Source organism: Eulemur rufifrons, chromosome 20 (genome assembly GCF_041146395.1).
Source record: "Eulemur rufifrons isolate Redbay chromosome 20, OSU_ERuf_1, whole genome shotgun sequence".
Taxonomy (NCBI): Eukaryota; Metazoa; Chordata; class Mammalia; order Primates; family Lemuridae; genus Eulemur; species Eulemur rufifrons.
In genome coordinates this window covers 18109255-18125243 of record NC_091002.1, presented here as the reverse complement: position 1 = coordinate 18125243, position 15989 = coordinate 18109255, and the positions used below count along the sequence as shown (strand labels likewise).

At 38.5% G+C, this 15989-nt stretch overlaps 1 protein-coding gene across 2 annotated transcripts in view; it reads right to left on the bottom strand.

Moving 5' to 3' along the window:
• Positions 1-15989, bottom strand: part of ZHX3 (zinc fingers and homeoboxes 3) — a 109172-nt gene that overhangs the window by 53841 nt on the left and 39342 nt on the right. The window contains exon 2 of one of the 2 annotated variants that reach the window (XM_069496401.1): positions 7324-7427. The gene's annotated coding sequence lies outside the window, so the exon portion shown is untranslated. The remainder of the gene's footprint in view (positions 1-7323; positions 7428-15989) is intronic. The other variant, XM_069496402.1, reaches the window with a different exon arrangement.

Here is a 15989-nt window from a genome sequence, read left to right as displayed (position 1 = left end):
AAGACAATCTAAGATATAAGACCTCAAAGAAAAAAAGCTGAATGAATCAAAATACCTCAAGCTGTCATCTGTAAACAAACAAAAATTATGCCACCCCCTCTCCCCAGACCAGGTGGCCTCATCATTCCTCCACCACCAAACTGTTTCTAAGAGCTGCAGTCAATCTGCATTCCCTCACCTCCCGACTCTAGTGGAGCTGACTCACATACTCTGGGGGAACTGAGCGAGCCGGCATCACTGTCAGTTTTCTAATTGAAAGAGCCAGTGAATTAGCTTCTCTTTATGCTACCAGATCTCTGAATGAGTGGCCAGTACTGATTTCTCTCGTAGGAAATCATCTCTTCCATACCACTTTCCTGCATCTCCTCTACTTCTTCCTCTAGCATGGAGTTGGCATTCCAGCCTGGTTTGCAATCACACTTACTAGCTTAGTAACTAGCCTTAGTCTCCTGGCCCACAAAGTAGAGTAATAATAATTTCCATGCACAGGGCTGCTGAGAAGATAAAGCAAGCCATCTGAAAAAGCTCTAGCCTCCCCGTGCTGGACACACATCACAGTGCTCAGTATGTTTTAATTTCCTGCACATCAAGGCTGCCCTTTGCCAAAAGCCCATCCTAAGATCTTTTATTTTCTGCCTACATGCTCTAGTTGGGGGGATTTTATAACTTCTTATGGCTTCAGTATCCTCCTTGGTACAAGTGAGTCTCACACCTGTATCTCCAGCCCTCACATCTCACCTGAGTTTCTAACCCACGTTTCCAATTGCGCTGAGATATGTTTTCCTAGACATCTTGAAGGTTTCTTAAATTCAGCAAGTCCTACAATAAACTCTCCTATGCCTCTCTCCAAATTAGCCTCTGCAGCCCCCTCCACAGCCTTTACCCCACTCCCTAAATTGGTCAATAGTTCCACCATCTATCATCACCTTTCCTAAACTAACAATCAAAACCCCTCTGAGGAATCCCCTAATTCCCAATCTCCACCACGTCAGGCACTAGTATTTCCAGATTCTGCCTCAAAATGCCTTATCTCCTCTTCTCCATCATGACTGCTACCTCCTTGTTCAAGCTGCCCTCACCTCTCATCTGAACTGCCATAGCCACTTAACTGCCCTCCCTCCGGCTGTGCTTCACATGACAGAGATATCGTCTTAAAAACGAACTAGAGCAGGGTGTGCCCCTGTTTTACACCCGCTGTGGTGCAGCCCACAGGATACAAACTGAAACTTGTTGGCCAGGCATTCAGGTGGTTCACTTCTGACCCCAACAGCCCTTTGTCAAGTCTCATCTCCAGCCACTTTCCAAGGACAGGGTGATGCACCTGTGCACCTTCGGACTTTTGCCCTCTCCCTCTAGCCTCTGTCTCACAAAGCCCTGCTGGTACATACAGTAACACTCAGCTCCCAGGACGCCTGTGCCAACTCACCAAGTGTTACTCCCTCCCTTCTCTGCATCTACTATATACCTGACACATCACGTCCTTTGCCACTGTCGGTTGATTTGCACGTCATGCCACCTCCTCAACCAGAAAGGGGACTGTCAAGGCAGGGACGGAATTGCCTTTACCTTTGTGTCTCCTGCACCTAGCTCAAGGTTCAGCAGCTCAGAGTGAGGACTCAGTGGTTGTTAACTAATTGACTGAATCAAAACACCAGACTGAAGCTCAGAAGAATTAGTACACTGCATAGAACAAATATAAAATGTGAAAGGAAAACATGACTGGGGATGGGGGGAGATAGCTAGGCTGATGCCACGGCACTCTAGCCCAGGCAACAGAGTGAGACTCTATCTCAAAGAAAAAAAAAAGAGAGAGAGAGATAAGCTGTGACATAATAATGAAATTTAAAAAGTAACAAAATTATTACACAAGAAATCTAGGGATTATGAAAAAAAGAAGACAAGCATTGCTTTAAGTGTTATCAAAAAACAAAAATTAAAACTAGACAACTAATAATCTTGTGAAACAAACAAAAGAATTTAGAGGAGCTTTTATTAAAAAGAAAGAAATTAGATATTTTGAAAGTGAAAACCAAAATGCTTTGCAAGGATTCATAAAAAACTGGCAGGAGTTGCTGCCTATGAGAGGGGAACTGTTTGCCCCAGGAACAGGAGTGAATGGGAAAGTGACTTTTCACTCTGTCTTTTTGTATTGTTTTGTTTTTGTTTTTGTTTTTGAGACAGAGTCTCACTCTGTTGCCTGGGCTAGAGTGAGTGCCGTGGCGTCAGCCTAGCTCACAGCAACCTCAAACTCCTAGGCTGAAGCGATCCTACTGCCTCAGTCTCCCAAGTAGCTGGGACTACAGGCATGCGCCACCATGCCCGGCTAATTTTTTCTATATATATTTTTAGTCGGCCAGATAATTTCTTTCTATTTTTAGTAGAGACAGGGTCTCGCTCTTGCTCAGGCTGGTCTCGAACTCCTGAGCTCCAGAGATCCACCCGCCTCGGCCTCCCAGAGTGTTAGGATTACAGGCGTGAGCCACCGTGCCTGGCCTTCTTGTTGTATTTTTTAAAGTGTTAGGCTGGGTGCGGTGGCTCACGCCTGTAATCCTAGCACTCTAGGAGGCCGAGGCGGGCGGATCGCTGGAGCTCAGGAGTTCGAGACCAGCCTGAGCAAGAGCGAGACCCCATCTCTACTCAAAAAAATAGAAAGAAATGATTTGGACAGCTAAAAAATATATATATATAGAAAAAATTAGCCGGGCATGGTGGCGCATGACTGTAGTCCCAGCTACTCGGGAGGCTGAGGCAGTAGAATCACTTGAGCCCAGGAGTTTGAGGTTGCTGTGAGCTAGGCAGACGCTATGGCACTCTAGCCCAGGCAACAAAGTGAGACTCTGTCTCAAAAAAAAAAAGAAAAAAAAGTTTTAAATTTTAACTGAAAGTTTCTATTAGTAGACTAACAGTGATACTATTGGTAAATGTAATTATATAAAAGGAAACACAAAAAATTAGAAAAATAGGCACAAAAAGAAGTAATAAAATTTTAAGAGAACATTATGTGTGTTAATAAATTTGGATAAAACTACGTGGATTTTCTATTAAAAATGCAAAATTCTAACACTGGCAAAATTACAATACCTAAGTAGACCAACATCTTTTAAAAACTCAAATAACTATAACTCCAAAAAGCAGTTAGCCTCTGATGGCTTATTAGTGAATCCTTTCAAACTCTCCAGAAACAAATAACTCACATGTTATAGAAATCATGCCTAAAATAGGTCAATATATAGGTTATCTAGTTTACTCTATTAGCCTGACCCCAAAACTGGCTAAAGAAAATGCAAAAAGAGAAAACTATAGATAAATCTCACTCAAAATTCATGCTCAAAAATTCAAAAGAAAATAACAGTAAATGGAATCTAGGACTAGATTAAATTTCTTAATTGTGTCATGTCAACAGATACCAAGAAATTCATTTGTTAAAATCTAACACCTATTCTTAATTTAAAAATTCTAGGCCGGGCACAGTGGCTCACGCCTGTAATCCTAGCACTCTGGGAGGCCGAGGTGGGCGGATCGTTTGAGCTCAGGAGTTCGAGACCAGCCTGAGCAAGAGCGAGACCCCATCTCTACTAAAAAATAGAAAGAAATTATATGGACAACTAATAATTTTTTTTTTAAATTTAAAAAAATAAAAAAATAAAAAAATAAATTCTAAAACTAATAAAGGTATACTTTCTTACCCTGATTAAAATATCTATGTAAAACCAAGTGTCAATATTATACTTCAAGGGAAAAAACAAGCTACACAATCATTAAAAATAGGCACAAAATGAAGAAGCATTTTATCATCACTGTTAATTAATATAGTATCAGAAGTTCCTCCCAATACAAAGCAACATAAAAACAAATGAGAGTTACAAATACAGTAAAGGCAGAGACAAAATATTTTTATATATAACACCATTTCATACTTACAAAACCCAAAGGAATCACTTAAATGGTCATGGTGAGTTTAAAGTGACCAAAGTCATCACCAATATAGAAAAATCAATAGTATTCCTGCTTCTCAAACTTGAGCAAACACGAATATCATCAGGCAGCTTTTAAAATGTTGATGCCCACTCCTCACCTCATAAAACTGCCTCAGAATCTCGAGGGTGGGACCAGGCATTAATACTTTATAAAGCTTCTGAAGTCATTTTAATGTGAAGCCAAGTAGAGATATCCACTACTATATAGTTAATTATCTAAATATCTAAAAAATGCAATGCAAAAAGTATAACCATTCATGATACTTGGAAAGAAGAAAAGAAAGACTCCCATAAGAAACAGAAATTCTTAAGAAAAAAACTGAGAGGAGACATAGTTCCTATTCAAGTGCCTCCAGTCCACTGCAGTTTAGGTAAAGAGGCAGGCAGTCAAGACTGGAGCCAGCGGAGAGGGATGGGACCCATGCCCACAACAGAATAATGGCAGTGAGAAATAATTAATCTCTGTCCAAGTTCTACTGAGGTAGGAAGCATGCACGAAGATTTAATAGAGGCTGAGGTGATACAGGAGTACCTGCATACCTGTATGAGGTCATATGTGAGATAAAGTCCTAGAAATGCAATTGATGAAATCAAATGGCATGTGCCTCTAAAGGTAAGAGATTAAGTTTAAAAGATCTCAAAGGTGAAATAGAAAAAGCATGATGTGCAGAATAAACAAAACATGAGGTAAGCTAGAGCTAGACAAGATGGCTCAGCGTTGTCAGGTAATAGGTGCAGAGAGTGACACCGAAGAAAATTCTGTTGACTCCAATTTGGCTTTGCCCTTCCCATAAACTTCCCCCCACTACAACCACAGATAATGTTCCCATGCTACCCGTTTCCTGACCCCACAGGCATTGCTATGGCTCACCTGTCACCCTCTACCCTGACCATGGGATTCCTCTTTCAAGTCACCTCCCATCTTAACCACTCTAACTCTTTTGCTTACCTCCCAATCTTTTACCATCTACAATCTTTTACTAGACATTTCTGTTTAAGTAATATTTTATGTCTGTTTTTTAAATATAAATATCTGCTCTGACACTTACATTCCTGAAGTGGCTTAAATCACCTAGATCAAAGGGAGATTTTTGACAATGGTTTTTAAGCCCTGTTGTTTGTCAGATTTTTAATATGTAGTTTAAGATACTTCTACAACATTTTCCCTGTTAATCATTTTCTTTCTTTTTTTTTTTTCTTTTTCTTTTTCTTTTTTTGGAGAAAGGATCTCACTCACTCTGTTGTCTGGGCTAGAGTGCAGTGGTGTCATCACAGTTCACTGCAACCTCAAACTCCTAGGTTCAAGTGATCCTCCTGCCTAGCCTCCCGAGTAGCTGGGATTACAGGCACAAGCAGCCATGCCAGGCTCATTTTTCTATTTTTAGTAGAGATGGGGTCTCACTCTGGCTCAGGCTGGTTCGAACTCCTGACCTTAAGTTATTCTCCTGCCTCAGCTTGCCAGAGTACTAGGATTATAGGCCTGAACCACCAAGTCTGGCCCCCTGTTAATCATTTTCAACCCAATCACATGATCTCCAAATCTACTGCATTGTCCTAACACAACCATGTTTCATTTATTCATTCAACAAATACTTACTGAACATCTACTCTCCAGCATTGTTTTAGAGCCTGGAGATAAAGTTCTTGTCCTCAGAGAGTTCAGGCAGGGAAGGTGTGTGGGTTTGGAGGGAGGGCCAGGAGACAGCCAATCAAACAAGTATGTGTATAATACTCAGGGTAATTCCAGGATATCATAAGGTGCCTTTTTCAACTGAGGGTACCCTGGAAGGCATCCTTAAGAAGGTAACTTTGGAGAAGAAACTGGAAGGAGGAGGAAGGCAGGAGTCACGTGGATATCTGGGAGGAGAGGGTTCTAAGCAAAGGGAATAAGGACAATGGCCCTGAAGCAGGAACATTTCTGGGTTGACTGAAGCACAGCCAAGAGAGCAAGGTGATGAAGCAGAGTCAGTGTGAGGGCAAGCACTTGAAAATGTGTGCGCAAGAAACTTGTCTTATGACATTTTTGGTTTAAAGAATTGATACATACAGCCATGGCTAGGCATGATGGCTCACGCCTGTAATCCCAGCACTTTGGGAGGCTGAGGCAGGAGGATCACTTAAGGCCAGGAGTTTGAGACTATCCTGGGCAACACAGAAAGACCTTGTTTCTACAAAAAAATAGAAAAATTAGCTGGGCATAGCAGCACACATCTGTAGTCCCAGCTGCTCAGGAGGCTGAGGCAGGAGGATCACTTGGGGGCAGGAGTTTGAGGTTACAATGAACTATAATCATGCCACTGAACTACGGCTTGGGTGACAGAGCAAGACCCTACCATAAAAAAATAAATAAGTAAATAAAGCCAATAAATAGTTTTACTCAACTTTAAGACTCCAAGTCAAAGAATGATCAAGCTGGAATATATCATATATCCAAGAATAGCCCTGGTGCAATCCATTACTGAAGCACAAGGAAGATGCCCATCACAAGGCAGAAAGTCCCAGCAGTTACAATTATGGGAATATTCCCATGGGCTGGTGGTTCCCCAGGCTTGTGGAGAACGAGTGATGTTGCCATGGAGTTGTCTAAGGATGTTGTGGTACAGAACTTCTAGCATCATATGTCATGGATAACTGCCTCTATTTCCTTCTCTCTCTTTACAAAAACTTCTATTCAGCATATTGGAGAAAGGTTCTTAAATTTATAATGGAAAATAATAAAAAAGATTTGCTTTCTTTAAAAAGCTTACTAGGGCATGTCTATTTCATCAAATGAAGGCTATGTCCATTTACACTGATTATTTGCTAGTTTGCTTTGTCTTCTGTATTGTTTAGCATTAAAAAAAAACCTATTCCAGAGATCCCAGAGATGTGCGCAGTGCCACACATACTGTAGCCCGAGAATATGACTTGGATAATTTGTATTCAAACTAGTTTTCTAGTTTTTCAAGTCAGTTGTTTAATAAAGCACAAATGTAAGTTTTATGTTCAGACTAAAAGCTAACACTTTGACTCAACCTGCACATCACAGAGACACAACACACTACTCTACTTTCATGATACCCAATGATCAAGTTATAACAACCAACCTAAGTTATAACAGATCCCTATCAAATGATCTAAGAAATCACCTAAGTTGTAGATTCAATACAGATTTTGATTAATCTAAAAAAGAATCATTTGATCAAAGAGTTCAGCAATAAAAACCAAAGGAAGAGAAAATAATGTTTAACAGCAATACAAAGACTAAAAATGGCTATAAAGACTTAGACATGACAAAGTTATGGTAATTTATGTTGCAAGAAGCTTGTTAATATTCAGAAGCATGCTATCTGCCTGTGAAACATACTTTTTCCTTACTTCATTGTTTTCTCCAGTTTCCCTCTTCATTCTGTGCAGCCCCACACGCATCTTAAAAGGGTCACTTGTTGCTTCTGCAGTTGCAATTCAGTCCTATAAAAAAAAGCAACACATCATCACTTCAGGAGAAGAGAAAACATACACTAGGAAGCTGAGTTATCCAATCTCAATCTCCCTTCCTAATTCATTTTCACCAGAACTATATATAAACAGAAAAACCAGGGTGATAAGAAGAGTAAAAAGAGGTCATCAAAATAACAAACTAGCAATGTAAAACTATCAAAAAATGCTATTAATAGTAGAACCTAGAACATATAAATGTAAGTAAAGCAAACTCAATTGTCTCTGATAACAGATGATTCATTAATATCTGTAATTTTAACACTTTCCACCAATGAGTTTCCATCCCCCTATCCTAGCTAAGTTTGAAATGGCTTGGCAAAAATAATAATATTAACTGATGTGTTGGCCTTACAACTGCAAGGATATGAACCCTTAAGGACATGCTATTTTCTGATGCTCTGCCATTCAAAGCCCTGGGGTTTTCCTGGTATGGATTCTAGAGGTACAAAAATGATTCAGACTGTGAGTTCCAGGCCAAGGAACTATGTTTTCTTCATCTTTGTCTTTGGTATCCCTATTTCGTCCCATTCTGTCCAGTGCCAATGGTGGGCACACAGTAATTCTTGGTGAATGAATGAGACAGTAACTATGTTTTCAACAAATCACCAGAGATGCTTCATGGGATGTTAAAACTACTTGGGGAACAGTGGAAAAACCACTGCTCTTGAGTTCTTTATTTTTTCCCAAATAATTCTCTTTTGTTGAGAGGCCTATTAGAGGTAAAATGGTCCCAGGTGAGTATTATACCAGAGGGTCTCAGAACTTCCAAAGGCATCCAGGCATTGATACACTAGACAGGGTCACAACTATGAGCATCCATGAATGTAAACAGGTTTGTCCCTCAAAAAAGAATCCCTCATCAAAGTAGCTCCTACTTATCTTAATGCCAGCATTCTTATGTCTTTAACATACATATACACATAACATACACATACACATGTGTCGTTTACACTGTGCTAGGCAACTGTTCTAAGAGCTTCAACTACATTAACTAATTCAATCCTTATGATGAACCTATGAGGTTGATTCTATTATTGTAATCGCCCAGATGAAGAGACCCATTAAGTATATTACCTAAGGAAATACACCGTGCTGCTTTTCATAGAGACAGGGCCCCAGGAAAATATAATTATGCTGTAAACTATAGTCTCATCCACCTAGTTCACTTTCTTCTACTGCTGTCCTGGTATGTCTAGTGAAAGTAGCTCAATGTCTAGTTAAAATTAAATGAACAAGAGTTAATTTAGCTCCTGTTAAAAATTTTTCCTAACAATTCATTGAAAAACTTAAAAACTGACCTTTTCTTAAAAATATTATCCTATGAACATCACACAAAAGAAATCCTCTTAATTTTGTGGAAGTCAGAAGTAACAATTATTTTAAGCTGAACACTTACATTCACTCACCGCTTCAGCTTATTACCTTTATTCCAGATAGTTTACTATGCTTACCAGATCCCTTCTAGCTTTAAAATTGCAAAATCCTTGCTCAAGCAAGGCATTAGTCGAGTTGATTAGGACATGGTGCTAATGATGTCAAAAGCTGTGGGTTCGATCCACTACAGACCAATTAGTTTTGTTTGCTTCACAGCTACAGTTTTTAGCCTGAATGTCGCATATTGGGTCATAAGAGGGGCCGAGTGGGAGCATGCAAGACAACGAGCAAAAAATATCTGCTGGAGAAACAAGTCAAGTAAAACACAGCACTAACTGAGCCAGAAGTATCAGTCTTGTTCATAAAGAAAAACATCATGATCATTGGCAAAGCACTTCTACCTTTCTGAGTAAGAAGCTCTTCTCAATCTCAGATCTTTTGCCAGAATACAACCTAAGGCTCCTCCTTCAAAAATAAAACCGATATGATATGAAAATAAGAAATTATTTTTTCAGATTTTGTACAAGCTCTGCTTGATCTGAAAATAGAATTTTCTTATCCCTGACACCAATTCCACTGACAATAAAAAAGCATTTGCAATGATTTTAGAAAGTATCACAAAAATCTCTAGTAGTGCAGCAAAAAAACCATCAGAAAAATCTGACTACAATTCTACGAGTATTTCTTAGATTCTTTAAAAGTTACTTTAAATTTTCATAAAACCAAAAATTATTCCATCTTCAAATAATATAACGGTATTTTAAACATGTTTTCAAATTAAAAGAAGAAAACAACCAATATCAGACCAGATTGCATTTTAAAACAACCCAGGGCCCATTCAAGAAGTTTTACCAGCTTCAACAAACAAAAATTTAAAATGAAACTACATTCCTTAATTGTTATTTTAGGGAGAAACCCACTTAGGATCGTCTGTCTTCAGGTTTTCCTGCCCACAGCTGAAAAGAACTTCCCAATGTACTAATGCTACAAAGCACATGGGTTCCAACAGTCACAAGGTAACTATGACAGCAAAGCCACAATTATTTGTGAGATCACAGAAACTGTATGATGTAATTTTTAAAATTGAGGTAAAATTCACATACAATATTAACCATTTTTAAATGTACAATTTAGTGGCATTTAGTACATTCACAATGTTGTGCAACTATTACCTCAACTTACTTTCAAAATATTTTCATCATTCCAAAATGAACCCTGTACTCATTAAGCAGTCACTCCTATTCCCCCTCCTCCAGCCCCTGACAACCGTTAATATGCTTTATGTCTCTATGGATTTACTTCTTCTGGACATTTCACATAAATGCAATAAAAAATGTGACCTTTTGCATATGCCTTCTTTGGCTTAGCATAAAGTTTCAAAGTTCATCTACACTGTAGCACACATCAGTACTATATTCCTGTTTACAGCTGAAAAATATTCCTCTGTACAGATATGCCACAGTTTGTTCATCCTTTCATCCAGTGATGGACATTCCACCTTTTGGCTATTGTGAATAGTGTTGCTATGAACGCTAGTGAACAAGTATTTGTTTGAATATCTGTTTTTAATTATTGTGGGTGCCTATCTAGGCGTAGAATTGCCGGGTCATATGGTAATTATATATTGAAGTTTTTGAGGAACTACCAAACTGTTTGCTACAGTGGCTTCACTGTTTTATATTCCCACCAGGAAAGTACAAGGTTCCAACTTCTCTATATCCTCACCAACACTTGTAATTTTCTTTCTGTTTTGTTTTTAAATGATAGCCATCATAGTATGTGTGAAATGGTATCTCATCGTGGCTTTGATTTGCATTTCTTTAATGACCAATGAAGCTGAATATCTTTTCACATGTTTATTGGTCATTTCTATATCTTCTTTAGATAATGTCTATTCAAGTCCTTTGACCATATTTTAATTGAGTTTTTTGTTATAAGTTTGGGTGTTTTTTTTTAAATGTATATATTTGTTGGGGTTTAATTGACATACAGTAAATTCACAGATCTTAAGTATACAGTTTTATGAGTTTTGAAAAATGATGTGCCCACGCAACCAAGGCCCCAGTCAAGATGGAAAATATTTTCAACACTGCAGAATAATTGCTTATGTCTCTTTCTAAACAATCCCCCTACCCAGAAGCAACCAAATAAAGATCAGTTTTTCCTGTTCTTTTTTTTTGTTTGTTTGTTTTAGCTTTGACAATGTATTATTCCATGAAGTCAGGAAAGATACGATTAGCATATATGACCGGTTTTTTATATATCAGGAATATTAGACCCTGATCAGATTTGTAAATATTTCCTCCCATTCTGTAGGTTGTCTTCCCACTAACTTGAGAGTGTCCTCTGATACAAAATTTTAAACTTTGATGTACTCCAATTAACCTATATTTTTCTTTTGGTATAATTTCTAAAAATCCATTACCAAATCAATCCAAGGCCATGAAGATTTACCGTTATGTTTTCTTCTAAGAGTTTTATAGTTTTAGCTCTTATAATTAGGTTTTTGACCCATTTTGAGTTAATTTTAGTATGTAGTGTGAGGTCCAACTTCATTCTTTTGTAGGCAGATATCGAGGTGTCCCTGCGCCGTTTGTTGAAGAAATTACTCTTTCCCCATTAAGTGGTCTTGGCACCTTTCTCAAAAATCAATTGATTTAGATATATGGGCTTATTTCTGGACTCTCAATTTTATTCCACTGATCTATATGTCTATTCTTATGCCAGTACAACACTATTTTGATTATTGTAGCTTTGCAGTGATTTTTGAAATTGAAAAGCATGAATACTCCAACTTTTTCTTTTTCAAAATTGTTTTAATTCTCAGGGTTCCTTGCAATTCCACATGAATTTTAGGATCAGCTTTTTCATTTCTGCACAAATGGCCATTGGAATTTTGGTAGAGATTGTACTGAATCTTTAGTTGCTTTGGGTAGTATTGCCATCTTTACAACACCAAGTCTTCTAAACCATGAACATGGATGTATTTTAATTCTATAACTATAATGTTTTCTTAAAATGTCCTGGATAAAGTAATACACTAAACTCCCTTTAGTTGTCTGTATCTTTACAGTAATTTACTAACATCCTGGAGTAATTCACAAATATGAAGTTTACACTTGCCATGGAGCTCCAATATTCATACTCCAGAGAATGACTATCAAGCATTCAGGGTCTTAATGTTTGCTTTTGGCTATGGAAAAGGTTAGAACTCAAGGATTTTCATTTCCCTGATTTATATAATAATTAAGTTTGATTATCTTCAATGTCTAGTAAAGGAGATGATACACATGAACCTTATATGTTCACTGATAAAAGTTGTTTAATGAACTTCACAGAATGGTATCAGGAACTCTTTTATTTAGTTCAAATCCCCCAAGGTTGATTATGAAACATTAGCTACTTTGCCAAAGTTTTTGCGCAAGGCAGCTTGGGTAGTCAGAGCTTAAAGTGTCAACTGTAATTGGGCAGGGTGTGGGGTGGGGAGGAAAACTTTTTAAAAAGTCTTTTCTCTAAAAATTTTTGGCTAAAGTCTGTGAGAGAACAATCTCTGGAAATAATAAAGGTAACTTGGGCTAGACACAATCTGTTCTGTGCTCGCATATCAAAATTAGAACTGAAGATGACACAATAACCCAGGAAAAATAACTGTGGAGTTTTCTAAAGCTAGCAATTTCAAGGAGATTGTATATTCCCCAAAAGTAAAAGTCATTTGAGACCAGCAGATTATAAGTCTGAGAGCAGTGATCACTTCAGTTCTGATATCTGGTGTCAACTTTTCAAAGCTTCAAACAGTTTGCACCTCCTCTCAATGTATGAGCTACGTGAGACTCACAGTCTGAGCTGATCCAGCAATACCAGAAAGGATTTTAAGAATCAAATTGCCTATAAATAACTTCAATGAGAAAGTACTATCTGGTGTTGAAATAAACAACTAGCAACCAAATCCTGCGAAAAAGAAATCCAATTCCATGTATTCTGTCATCTATAATGAAACTAAAGGCAATAAAAATATCTTCTGGCAGGTGCTCAGGGTCAGTGCCTTGGCAGGGCTTGGTAGCTAATGCAAAGTAAAGAGTTCTAAGCCAATGTTTATTTTTTGTTGTTGTTTTGTTTTGTTTTTAACCAGAAAGTTTAAATTGAAGAGGGCAAGGGAAAATGGGGGCAAGGAAAGAAAATAGGCCTGGGCAAGAAATGGGGGCCAGAAGATAATCAGGTAAGAACCCGATGCAGTAATGCAACAGACAGACAACAGTCCAGGGAGGGGAAGAGCTGAGCTAGGATGCACATGGAGCGGACTGCTTGCTGGCTGAGTCTAATGCCAAGCAGTCAAAGGATCCTTTCGGCACAATTAGCAAGCCTGGTCAGTGTAACATCCGTGGGAGACTCACTCTTGTGGCATGAGTTTTGCCACAAAGTCTTCCAGAACTAGAAAGCCCTTTTAGCATGGCAAATGTAGAGGTCTTTCTCTTCTTAGGTCTGGCCACTGCCTAATGAGGGCCCTGTCTCCAGGGCCCACATAATTTCCCATCCTCTAAGAGTGTTTTCAACAAGCTAACTGAATAATTGTACTTCTCCCTCCACATTTCCTCAGCTCTACTTGCACTCAGTTAACCCGAACTCTGTGTCAAGATTCAGGGGGCGGGGGGATACAGGGGAGGTACACAAGGAAATAGAACAAAGGCCACTCTTTGGCTGGTAGTGGCACAGAGGGAGATGAACTCTACAAGGAATGAGATGGGGGGTGGGGTGCTGTGCCCTACTCTATCACAGAAAGAGACGTCTCAAACCCAGAACTCAGAATTCCTGCTCTTGGGTGATGTGCTGAATACCTGATTGCATGATAGCCACTCGCATCTGTAAGATTTTTCTGTTTCCAGTTATCGAGCACATGCCCCCCACCCCTAAGAGTCTGTGAGTTTTTTATGTAGCTCGTGTTGGAGGAGCAGTCAGGGGCCATACAGCAAGTGCTTAGTACATCCTGGTGCTGCTTAGCCTGAAGCCCCAGCAGAAGGGAGCCCAGATCAGGTGCTCCGGTGACACTTGCTGCAAAACTGGCTGCGGGAAGGAAGTGCTCCGCCTCACTGTCAGTATAGTCAAGGCTCAGCATTCTGAGTAACCTTCCCATCTCAAAACCACTGCTGTGATTCGATCCAATGTGATGGTGCCTCTCTGGTCCCTAACTGGGTGCCCTGAGCTCTCTCAATGCTTAGCTTGCTCACTCTTTTCTTTCTTTTTTTTTCCTTTCTGTAAAGGGAGGTTTCAGTTAATTTACAGGCCTGCCATTCTGTGCCCAAGAGGTGAACTCTTGAAGCGTCTGCCCAAGACTTGGTGGGCCCATTTTAGTTTTGTTCTCTGCTCTCTCCAAGGTGGTCTTAGTTACAAGCTCCTGAAAGCAAGCCCTTAACTGCAGAGCAAATGCTTGGTTAGCAAGGCCTTTTAGACAGGAAAAGGGAAGAAGATGGCATGTTGGGATTTATGACACAGCTACAAACTAACCATCCTTGATTTTAAAATAGCGCAAACCTGGACACATCCTACATATCTGTCAGTACAAGAATGGATAAACAAATTGTGGTATTCACACAATGGAATACTAGTCAGCAATAAAAAATAAAGTTTCTGATGCACATATCATGGATGAATCTCAAAAGCATGTTGAGCAAAAGTTAGCTATAAAAGAGAATATATGATCCTATTTCTATGGAGTTTTAGGAAAGATAAAATTAATTTATGCTGGTAAAAATCAGAACAGAGATTACCTTTGAATGGTGAATACTGACAAGAGGGAGCATAAGGGCATTTTTCTGGGGTGACAAAAATGTTCTATATATTGATGGTGCTGGTGTTTACATGGGTACAAATGTTTGCCAAAACTTACTGAACTATACACTTAAAATCTGCACATTTTGCAGTATGTAAATTATACCTCGGTTTTTAAAAATAAAAAAGGTCAAAAAAATTTTTTTAAAAATGGCACAAAGATAGTTTTCCATCATATTGCACCTATGTGGCTAACATTTTGAGAAAGAGGTAAGATATTTGAAGTATTCAACTATACCTCTTTAAACAAAGTTAAATCTCTTTAAAGTAGCGTGAAAATTTATATTAACAAATTCAATTAATTCTTAAGAGTGAATTGCATAGAGAATTCCCTCAAATTTCTCTTTCTCTAACCACCATGTTAAATATTTTAAGTATGTTTTTTTTGTTTTGTTTTTTTTTTTTGAGACAGAGTGTCGCTTTGTTGCCCTGGCTAGAATGAGTGCCGTGGCGTCAGCCTAGCTCACAGCAACCTCAAACTCCTGGGCTTAAGCAATCCTACTGCCTCAGCCTCCCAAGTAGCTGGGATTACAGGCATGCGCCACCATGCCCCACTAATTTTTTCTATATAGATTTTTAGTTGGCCATATAATTTTTTTCTATTTTTAGTAGAGACGGGGTCTCGCTCTTGCTCAGGCTGGTCTTGAACTCCTGACCTCAAGCGATCCACCCGCCTCAGCCTCCCAGAGTGCTAGGATTACAGGCGTGAGCCACCGTGCCTGGCCTTAAGTATGTTTTAAGAGCAGAAAGTATAGTATAGAAGATGGAAAAATTTGATTTTTTTAATGCCTGAAAAAAATTCCCCTGATTATAAGAGCATTATACATTCAACATAGGCAAACTGGAAAATATAAAAGAGTAGATAAGATTATAGTAGGAAGGAAATTCACATAATCCAAATCATAAGAAAATTAAAGGTCATCCCCAAAATATCCACTACTCAGAGATAAGCACTGTCAACATTTTGATATACACACACAATTTTAACCAAATTGGGGTCATACAATACATACTGGTACTTTTTTCACTTAAATACTATATATGTAATAAGCATTTCTCAGGCCCATTTCTTGGGCACTCTTTGTATTTTTTAATCACTACTGAGGTTAAACATTTTCATGTGATTATGGAACCATCCATATTTCTCTGTGGGACAGCTTGGCAATTCAAAAAATAATACTGATTTTTTCCCCTGATTATAATATACTTACTGTAGAGATATGGAAGATATAGGAGAGTATAAGACTATAGAAGAAAAAACATAATTTAGATCATAAGAATAATTATTACTGCTAATTTTTACTTTTCTTTGCATATACGTTTTCTTATAGAATT